General features: G+C 47.7%; 1 long non-coding RNA gene across 1 annotated transcript; it reads right to left on the minus strand.

Annotated features, from left to right (window-relative positions):
* Positions 1–2,249: 2,249 nt before the first annotated feature.
* Positions 2,250–6,520, minus strand: LOC144101860 (uncharacterized). Its single transcript, XR_013308075.1, has 3 exons — positions 6,456–6,520; positions 3,203–3,307; positions 2,250–2,382 (listed from the first exon to the last, which is right to left on the minus strand). It is a non-coding gene; the product is annotated as an uncharacterized LOC144101860 (long non-coding RNA).
* Between the last annotated feature and the right edge of the window lie 846 nt (positions 6,521–7,366).

The following is a 7,366-nucleotide window of genomic DNA, read 5'->3' on the forward strand; positions in this document are numbered from 1 at the left end:
AGAGTCAGTCCTGCTGGAATATATGACCCGACTAGCCGTGTATATATACGTATATAGCTAGCACAGGTCGCATTTGAGAGGCTTCCAAACTTGTGCGAGGAGGAAACACTTTTAAATGGCAGTCTTAATTGATACGCCCAAGATATCGATGGGGAGCCGCGATGTGGCTCGCTGTAGGTCGATCCTCGTTGGGGTCCGCTAGCAAGCTGGCCCACGCATAGAACCACTGCGCCACCACGCTGTGCAACATATGCGTTTCTTTATGACAAGAGATCTGTAATAATTCATTAAATTAGTTTTGAACTAATCCGTACCCGTCAATAATGACGAGGAGAAAGCTTTAGTTTAAACCCCCATTCATTTCCCTAACCGTCGGCAGGCTCGGCGGCACAAGAAAAACTCGTTGATGATGGCCGCGGCACTGAATCTCATCCAATTCCACTTTGCATTTTTGCTGTCGGAGCAAAAGCATGACAGTCGTAACGCTGCTTTTAATAGACGCACCAATAGTCTGAAGGCAACTGCAGAAAGGCCGGATTTATCGGTCACTTCTGCAGGGGACATTACGAGAGGGGTGGGGGGAGGTTACAACGTTACAGCTACATCTGCAGCGTGCCCGAATCCACTCTTTTCCACTGCATGGTGGTTACCCGCCGTAGTGGCTCAGTGGTTAGGGCGGTCGACTACTGATCCGGAGTTCCCGGGTTCGAACCCGACCGCGGCGGCTATGTTTTTATGGAGGAAAAACGCTAAGGCGTACGTGAGCTGTGCGGTGTCAGTGCACATTAAAGATCCCCAGGTGGTCGAAATTTAGGAGCCCTCCACTACAGCACCTCTTTCTTCCTTTCTTCTATCACTCCCTCCTTTATCCTTTCCCTCACGGCGCGGTTCAGGTGTCGAACGATATAATACTGCGCCAGTTCCTTTCCTCAAAAACCAATTATTATTATTATTCCACTGCATGGAGGAATGAGATGCCCTTGCCTTTTCCAGAAGACGATTTGAAACTTTGTAGGGCCGGGAATAAAGACCGCACAGCATGTGCAAAACTAGGCCGTATGGAGTTTCTCCTATGCAGTTTCTCGAGAGAACATTATTATATGCCTCGTTTGCGGGACATTGTGTGTGCCCTAGCTATCCGGCATTCATGGCGGAAAAGCCGCACAGAGAAATTTCCGCTTTGGTTTGTAGTTGCGCGCTAAATATACCAGAGAAAAGTTTCTGGCGTTGCGTGTGCTGGTATTCTCTGTATCACAATCCTCCGTGCTGCCGTTGTGCAAGAAATTTCCGGCTACCACAGTTCTAAATTCATGTTGATTTTATAGCGCACAAAAGCGTAGTGATCTATAATATCAAAAGTGCAGTAAATCTATTATTCCGACATCGAGTCATTTCTCCCAAAACTCATCCACAGCAAGTGATGTATCCGTACTAGTTAGCGAAGAGCGTTGGAAAATTTAAGTCGATGTACATCTTTACAGGCTCCATATTTTATAAATTGCGTGCTGATAAAAGGTAAGACCAGAAAAGGCCATAACCGCGCTTCGAGATGACACCATTTTGATCTAGAAAGAGGAGGGAATGGAAGGAAGAAAGTTAGGGATCAAGGAAGGGAGAGAGGAAGGGAGGAAGGGAAGGAAGTTAGGAAGGAAGGATGGAAAGAAGGAAGGAAGGAAGCGAGGGTAGTAGTAGGGAAGAGGCCAGTAGTGGCGGGCTTCTGAATAATTTCGGCCACCTGGGGCTATTTACATGCACACACATGGCGCAGCACAAGGGAGTCATTGCGTTAGTCCCTAATTAGGAAACCGATCCTTCCTTCCTTCCATTCCCTCGTCTTCCTAGACGAGGGAATGGAAGGAAGGAAAGGAAGGAATGAAGAAAGCGAGGGAAGTAGTGATGGGGAGAGGGTAGAAGTGTAGGCTTGCGTATTTGCTCTTTGCCTTTGATGAGATTATGCTGTGGCCAGAGCCTGCCAACTCGGGCTCGGCAGCCGAGGGCTAAAGTCTTACTGAACCACAGCGGTGGCCTGGTGTAGGACACCTCGCATACAACGCTGTGGAAAGTAAGTGTCGCATGGGAGGTTTGATGAAGTGATGGTAATTTTCAGCTGAAAACAAAACCAAGAAGTACGTGACGACATTTAGCACGCCCTTTATTATGCCATTCTTGATCGGCAGTATGTGCAGCATGGAATTCCGTAGGCACCCCTGCAATTGCACGCTGTGAAAGGCAGCTTTTAATCTAGAATGTGATGCACTCCTGCGCCTTCACACGGGCCGTGGGGTGGGCACCTTGTTCGGCGAGGTGGGAGGACCGCTGACGGATGTAACTTGCTCGCACTCTTCCGCTCCGGTATATTGGCTCTCTGTTGCGCCTTCTTTTCTTGATTGGTGAAGTTTGTCGTGGACATGGCGTCGTCGTCGAGCATAAAATGAATGATTATTAGAACGCGAAACACAAAGAACAACATTGCTGCAGCGAAAGATAGCTTTTCCAACAATTGCCCATCGAAGCCCCTGCACTACTTCTACTTCTTCTTCCTCTTAAAACGTGGCACATACCCACACAGGGGGATCGGCCAAGGCACTCCACTGATGCAGTCATCGTTCTCTTCTTGTACTACTTTATCCCAGTCACCTCCCCATTCTTACAGTCTTACCAGGAGGGCGTTACGCAGTCATGTATGCTGTGTTCAGTCGTGGGCAAATGATAAGGTGCACACCTTATCCACAAAGTCGCAAATTTTCTGGTTTTCTCAGCTAAATTTTAAAGTTTCAGATATGGACTAAGATGAACACTAGTCGTACAACAGAAAAAATGTTGTTTGCCATTTTACCATAAATATTCCATTGCTCTTTTTAGCGACACTTTTTCAAAATTCATGCTTGGCGCTAATATTTTTTTGTAATCCTATTACACGAATGCAAATGAAGCCGCAAATAAATGCAAATAGGTTTTATTTGACAATTGAGTGCATATACCTAAAACAATTTACACATTTTACTGTCGCCGTTACTAAATTTCTGAGCTATTCTTTTTCACAACCGTCATGTGAGGAAATCTTTTGAAAAGTCGTTCGTTATAAATAATCATTTCAACTCATTTCTGCGAAACACACTGTGTGGGAATTGCATGAAAAGGGTGTTGCTGTTATAGGGTGGGAGTCTCTGTAAGTGAAACCATCTGCTGAAGCGAAACCTACCTGTGTAAGCGAAACCAAAGGTGGTGCTCACGTAGTGCCAGTGACTGCGGCCCCTCAGTTGCAGGATCGACACCAAGGAGTGCAACGGCGATGACCAGAGACGTGCTGCGCATGAGCATATACCGTACATATAATACTGCACCGCACGAGCATATCAACACCATCATCAACAGCACCGTCATCATGACTACACCCACAGCAGGACAAAGGCCTCTCCCATATACCGTACACATAATACAGTACCGCTCAACCGCCCTTGCCCGCACAAGCGCCATCCCTATCTGGAATAGACAAGTGTCACTGCTATAAATATACAATGCCTTGCACAGTTCTCAGCGTGTGCACCTGTGACGAATCTACACCTGCTCCTGGTCTGTGCTTATCCTGTGGGCTGGCGTGCTGCTCACCAGCGCAGGCGCTGAACGCCGTGAAAAGGTCCAGCGTCCCTCATGCGCTTTCTATACTTGGGCTTCAGCGGGAGCTCGCTTGAATAATACAGCCTTTAGAAATATGTGCGATCAGTTTCTTGCTTAAAGTAGATGATGGTGATGATTTCTAATGGTGCAAGGGCATCTGCAGGCAAAGAGTGCCATGGCGTAAAATATATATTCGTCTACTCAAGGTGTAGCCAAATACCCATTTCCCAAGAAATTCACCGTAATTAATCTGAGCACCGGGCCAGCTGAAAGTTTGGACCAATTCTATGCACTGGAGATCAAACCGAGCTCCTTCCGCATGCTGGCGGGTGCTCAAACCACAATGCCACAATTGCGCTCGTCTGCAAAATCAGAGTAGCCGGGTTCGAACCCAACCGCGGCGGCCGCGTTTCGATGGAGGCGAAACGCAAAAGGCGCCAGTGTGCTGTGCGATGTCAGTGCACGTTAACGATTCCCAGGTCGTCGAGATTATTCCGGAGCCCTCTGCTACGGCACCTCTTTCTTCCTCTCTTCTCTCGGTCCGTCCTATATCCTTTCCATTACGGCGTGGATCAGAAGTCCGCCGATACATGTGAGACAGACACAGTGTCATTTCCTTTCCTCAGAAACCAATTTTTTACCGTTGCTGCCGTGGCTGATCCGTATAATGAGCGAGGCAGCGGTGTATGATCGATCCGCGCCGGTTTCGGTTAGAACTCTCCTCTGCGCAGAGGACCTTTTTACATCGTAAGCTGCTACAATCGCGCCCACCAATACCTCATACCGAGCGAAAGAGAGAGAAGGGACATAGAAAAAAAACAATTATGAGCGACGATTTAGGGGTCGTCCCCAGAGGGTGAAGCTCTTTATCCAGGGCTTATTGCCATAGCTGTCAGGGTGACCCGGGCGATCAGGTCACCCTGGTCGCCCAGGGCTGTGCCAAATAGGACGGCTTCTACAGGCAATGGGCAAAGGTGGGGTATGAGTTACACCGGGGGGAGCATCCACTTTCGTTACGCTTGGTTCTACTTGTCGATGACTAAAATGGACGAACCCTCTGACTGTTGGTGATAGAAGACGGCTCGACATGTCTATGCCTACGGTTATCCGTACGTTGTGAAATGGTCGACTTAAGTGGCCCCGAGTCAAAGAGCGGATGTGAAGGGTTAGGGCACCGGGAGAAAGGGAGGCGCGCGAGAGAGAACAGCTAGGGCAGTTTCCGGAAAGCAGCCGCGCGCAAGGAGAGCCAAGCCAAGTAGGAGGCGGGCAATAGTTGGTCTAGGCCCATGTTTGCCTTGGTGGGGGCACCTTTGGATCCGAAACTCGCGTTCTGGTGCAGTCGGTCGTCCCGAGCCTGGAGACACACCTTTCGACGAGGGAGCTGCAAAGGTTGGACAATCAGATAGGTGCTGAGTACACAACGTCAAGCCTCACATGCTTTCCAATTCTCTTCCAGGTTGTGCGAGACCTTTTGCACATATGGCACAACGGCAGCTTTTTCCTTTTCTCTTAATTCTACTCTGCCTGCCTTAGGTAACAGAGGCATGCAATGAACTTTTTGTCTGCGTTTTTAATCTTGACAAGCTCTAGTTTTACCTTGTGGCCACACATATTGTTGTGCGCAGTTCAGGGGTTCACCAGTGTCATAGAGTTCAGAATTTGTGAGACGTGTTTGGACGATAGATTGCTGTCCCCGTTATTGGGATGGACTGTCGTGAACGCGCCCAAATTAACCGGCGCGTTTTTTAATGCCTCAACTTTAACTGAAATAGCGTTCATTTACAGCGATAACTTTTATAAGCGTCTTCATGCGAAATGGCGCGGTTATTCGTCGGTGTCGCCCGCGCGCTGGCGAACGCATGCACGACCCATCCTGTTTCCCTGGCACGTCACAACTAAGCAACGACGCGCGTCACCAGTCGCCCACCCCACTGGCACGCGCACATGCATACATTGCCTCAACATGCAAGTTACCAATACAGGTTAGTTTTACAGTTGCATGTGTACTTTGAAAATATACATTCTTTTTTCCTTTGTCGATTTTCTGCTCGCTACACGTCAGTAGCTAATCCAGAAGTAATTGCCAGAATCAGTTGCTTATGTTGTAATCTGACTATAGTCAAGAGCATTCTTCGCAGGTCTCCTTCCATAAGCCTTTGTAGTTCTGTGGAGACCCGATAAATGGCACCTGGCTTGCTTGAGCCCGGTGAGCTTGGCCAAAATCAGTTGCTTAGATAAGCATTGCTGGAATGCCATTCTCCGAGTGTTCTTAACCCTGATCGGCTTTGGTATAGTATGCGGGGTTTACGTCGAGAAGCGCTACATGGCCGAGGAGCGCTGTAATGAAGAACTCCGGATTAATTTAGACCACATGAGGCTCTTCAACGTGCGCGGACATCGTGCAGCACACGGGATCAGACCCGCGACCTTGAGATCAGCAGCCAAACGCTAAAAATACTGAGCCATCACGGAAGTTGCTGAACGTTTTAATTGGCTCAAACCACTCGCTTGTCGCGAACGTCTTATCTGAGAACAAAATTTTCCGAAACGTCACTCGAAACACAAGTATGCTCAGCATTAGTGAATTTCTTTCCAGTTTCCTTTAAACATTAGTGCGACGTTCCCATTGGATATTTATTCCTTTTGCGAAGGCCAAACGCTTGTGCCCGGACCATGTATCAGAATGTCCTTTAAGAGCATGAACAAGTTCTACGATGTACAATATTGAGCACTCATGTGGCACATACGTGAAAGCATCCCGAGCGGCAAGATAAGCGGCCGCTTAACACATTGCAGTAACCTGAAATGTTGCAATGCTAAAGTAGCTGCAAACTCACCTTCTCATTTCAGTGTAAGGCACCAAGTCCGCAATGCGGCCGGCGGCGAGGTACCACATCCAAAGGGAAGCACCAGGGCGATTTTTTTAACGTTTAAACACTGCGAGAGATAAATTGGTTCGGTCTGTGCACTTGGATTGTACAGCAAGGCGGGCACTGAACATGACAGACCCCAACGTTTAAACAATTAACAAAAATTAACTAACAATCTTTGTTTTTTATTTAAAGGGGCAAGATTATATTGCGAGATTAAACGCTGTCAGTATCGAAGGTGAGGCCGGTTTTTCCAATTTTCTTTGAGCCAATGGGGTTCGATACGTCGAACATTTAAATTATGAATTTGAATGCTCGGTGAGCTGCCTTTCCCACGTCGCAAATTTATAAAACGTCGCTGCGCATAGTGCAGTTCTCGAAGTGACGTTAACTACTTCTACGTCACAAAATACGCAGTGTGCGTATTTGTCACATAAGAAATGCTAGTGACGCCATTTTACAAATGGGCGACGCGAGAAAGCAAACTCAAAGTGATGTCAGATACGTAATTTTGACGTTCGATATTTCGAATTTCATTGCCAATAAAGAAAAAAATAAAAACTTGGTTCGCCTTCGATGTCAGCGGCATGCAATTTTGCGATATTATCTTGACGCACGTAATGCCCGCCATGTTGTACAATACACCTGCACAGCACGGCACATACAGCCGCAGTACGTGCACTTCATGACGTATACTTTTCCCCCGTGATGCTAAGGAGGGCCCGTAAGCAATTTACGGATGATGTTTAGCGTGTGGGCGGCATCAGCGATGGTCTTATTAATGAAGATCTGGTCATGAGAGCACTTCTGGTAGCAAGGTAACCCTGTTGTGTATACGTAGCGGCCTTAAATCGAGCACGCCTCTTCTCTTTTCGGCA

The sequence above is a fragment of the Amblyomma americanum genome, chromosome 8 (genome assembly GCF_052857255.1).
Source record: "Amblyomma americanum isolate KBUSLIRL-KWMA chromosome 8, ASM5285725v1, whole genome shotgun sequence".
Lineage (NCBI taxonomy): Eukaryota > Metazoa > Arthropoda > Arachnida > Ixodida > Ixodidae > Amblyomma > Amblyomma americanum.